At 39.3% G+C, this 3,570-nt stretch overlaps 1 pseudogene; it reads left to right on the plus strand.

The window, feature by feature from the left end:
* The first annotated feature begins 1,638 nt into the window (after window positions 1-1,638).
* Window positions 1,639-1,737, plus strand: LOC149317670 (U6 spliceosomal RNA; annotated as a pseudogene).
* Window positions 1,738-3,570: the final 1,833 nt, after the last annotated feature.

Consider the following 3,570-nt stretch of genomic DNA (forward strand, 5'->3'; position numbering starts at 1 on the left):
TAAAAATCCCAGAGGCATCAGGGGAGAGTTCATTGACTTAAAAGATTCAGCTTTGGAAACCATCCCCATGGAAAGGTATATCTCCCTTAGTCCCTTTGGCTTTTAACCTTGAAGCATTACCTGAAATATCAGAGCAATGGAGAAGAAAACACATATCCCAGCCAGCCAGCCATTTGACTCATGCATACAAGCCCTTGCCATCGGCACCACTTGAAAAGTAAATTGAGAACAGGGGAGAATTTGGGGGGGGGGGGGTTGGGGGGTTCTGAGACAACTAGTAAATTCCTAGAATATTTCTGAGTTACCTGCAGTTTGGTCCAAAAAAACGATCCAGATTTTCCTGATACCGTCCCTCTCCATCCCAACAGAGATTTTGGATCATTTCCATATTAATCTAAAGTGAGTTTCCAAGAGATGGACCACTTCTAGCCAAAGCAGCCCCTTAAAAATAGTAAAGTCAAGTGTTCCTGGAATGATTTAACAATGCATAGCCTGAATGGGAACAACATGCCTTTGGTTATGAGAGGATGGAACTGTTCTGTGTGGGAAAGAAAGTACAAAGCTAAAGGCTCCCAGTGCTTTGACAAGAACAATGCTTTAAGAAGCACGACTTTAAACAGTGAAGAGGGAGGGTGTTTGCTCAGACAGAGCCTCAGAGCTAGTCTTTGCTTCCTTGACCCACTTGTAAAATTTAAGAGGAGATTATGAATGAAAAATGCTGAGGAAAACAGCACCATCTGCTGACTACATGGCTTTGTCTTGCGATTTTGTTTCCTAGCTGAATAATTAACATATAGTGAATTTGAAAAATGTTATACCAAGTCATAAGACTTGGGTCAAGAACCTAACTCATACCTTCATAGTGCAAATAGACACTTATGGAGTTACATGGTGGTTGTGCTACTACAGCACCCTTCTTCTGAAAAGTGACATTGCTTTCTAGGATGCTAGGCCAGATCTGTCTATATCTACATCTACACCTACATCCATCTTTGGGAGGGAATTTTTTTGTAGCAGCACATCTCATAATTGCATCCCAAAGGAGATTCATCCTTTTTGACTTTCTAGTAGGCAGCAAATTGTGTGCTCTTTTGCATGATCTTTGGTTCTTAAAATGATGAATGGCTGCTCTGGCTGTTTTTAAAATAAAAATGGAAAGGACTGCAAGGGCCATCTAACCCAACCCCATGCCATGTAAGAATACACAACTACAACACCCCTGAAAGCTGTCTCTCCAGCTTCTTTTGAAAGACTTCTAAAGAAGGTGATTCCAACACACTCTGAGGCAGCACATTCTGCTGTCAAATAGCTCTTACAGTAAACAAGTTCTTTATAATCTTTAGGCGGAATCTCTTTTCTTGTAGTTTGAATCCATTGCTCCATGTCTTTAGTCACTGGAGCAACAGAAAAGAAGTTTGCTCCATCTTCTACATGACTTCCCTTCAGATATCTAAAGAGAGTTATCATATCACCCCTCACTCTTCTTTTCCCCAAATGCCCTTTTGAATCCCATTTTTTGGACAAAGACAGGATATAAATCCAACAAACAACAAACAAACAAACAAGGAAACAGACTAAACATACCCAACTCCCTCAGTCATTCCTCATAGCTTTTAAAAATGTTTTAGCTGTTTTAATTTGCTTTGGCAGCACATGTACTAAAATTGGAACGATACAGCGAAGATTAGCATGGCTTGTAGTAGTGGAACTATTTTAAAATAGGAGTTTTGTTTTGTTTTCTAAACAACATTAGTTTTGCATTTATTGTTTTAAGTTATTTGTTTATTTTAAACACTATACATTGCCTCTGGGTTGGGGGGATGGTAAATAAATTCCTCTCATCTAGTAATATATCTGTCTTTATCTATCTGTTATCATCATCTATTTTTTTTAACCTTCCTTCCTTCCTTCCTTCCTTCCTTCCTTCCTTCCTTCCTTCCTTCCTTCCTTTTTGGAACCTCTCTTCTCACTATATATGTTATCAAGGCAGTAAACTTAAATCCATTACTATGGACTGCATCATATACAGATGGGTCTTATTCCAGACTTCCCTGTTGTTGATGAAGTTGTTGTCTGATTTTTTTCTTTCATTTCCAAATGCTGTAAGGTGTGAGGGGAAAAAAATGAGCACTTGCCTTTCTGCTTTATTGATATGTGCCCAGAGTTTCATTATCACTTCATCATCTTCTTCCGCTCATCATATGGTAAAGCCAGCAGCTGGAAATGGACCCTCCTTTACTCTGAAGGTCTAATTGGAGCCATGCAACAGAGCGTCTGACTCCTCTTTTCATTAGGCACTGAAAGCTCTTGCTGTGGCGGATCCTTTTGCTACATGCCAATTAATGTGCAGCGCACACTTGCCTTCAGAAAGCTATGCATTTTCCCCATCTGCTGAGGGTGGAAAAGTGGTGTTTGAGAGGCTGAGAGTGGCGATTTTGTTTTTGTATAATTCAGCTGTGAACATCACAAAGTTGGATTTCCTAATGGATTATTGGTAAACTTCCTGTTCTTGCTAGATGGACTGGTTATCTTTAAGGCAACCATTTCAGAATCCAGATGGGTAAGGGGGAAAATGCTTTGAAAGAACTATATAACACACTCAATATCAAAGTTAGGATCATCCATTCATAGTATCTCTCATTTCTATGTATGGATGTGAAAGCTAGACAGTGATGAGTATTTATGAGGATAGGACAACTTATTTGAAATGCAATTCTGTGGATCCTATGTATTTTAAAGATGTGGGGGTTATCAGAAAAATAAAATAAATAACTGAGAAACCTAATTCAGCACAATTCTTGTTAAACAGGCAGAAATTGAGGCAAGACTTCAAAGAATTAAACACATGAATTGGCTTGGATGAATGACTTTGTCCTAATGCTCTTTTAGACCTTACTAGAGTAGACCCATGGAATTAATTGAATTCATCTATGGGTTGACACAACACTCAACATTTGATGAAGTAGTGTAGAAATAATGCAGTTTGACATCATTTTAAATGCTGCATCTCCGGCCTATGGAATCCTGGGATTTGTAGTTTTAAAAAGTATTTAGCCTTCTCTGCCAAAGAGTACTGGTGCTCTAGTTAAAGTGGTGTGGAACTGCATTATTTCTACAGGGTAGGTGCATGCTTATGCTACCACACTTCTTTCTCTGAGTCAGTCTCAAAGGTGGTACAATATCCCTTTACAGACTGATCCAGGCTAGCACCTCTATGTCTTTACGTTCTGTTACCACAGAACAATGGATTGAATGGGTCTACTTTAGTTGAGATTAACCAATAGGGTGTCAGTCTCTGACTGATTTAGGGCCATAACACACTGCAGAGATAATCCAATTTGAGACCACTTTAACTGCCCTGGCTCAGTGCTAGGGAATCCTAGGCACTGCTGCTTAGTGTCAGAAAGTTATGGTTTCCCACATTGCAATTTGAATCCTTTGCATCCCAGACTCTGGAGGAACAAAAAAACAAGCTTGGTCCATTTTCTATGTGACCTCCTTTCAGATATTTCAATATGACTTGAAACTATCACTTTTCAGTTTTCTCTTCTCCAAGCTAACCATGCTGAA

This window comes from Sceloporus occidentalis, unplaced genomic scaffold (assembly GCF_023333645.1).
Source record: "Sceloporus occidentalis isolate IW3139 unplaced genomic scaffold, rSceOcc1.0.p SCAF_3, whole genome shotgun sequence".
In the NCBI taxonomy this organism is placed as follows: Eukaryota; Metazoa; Chordata; class Lepidosauria; order Squamata; family Phrynosomatidae; genus Sceloporus; species Sceloporus occidentalis.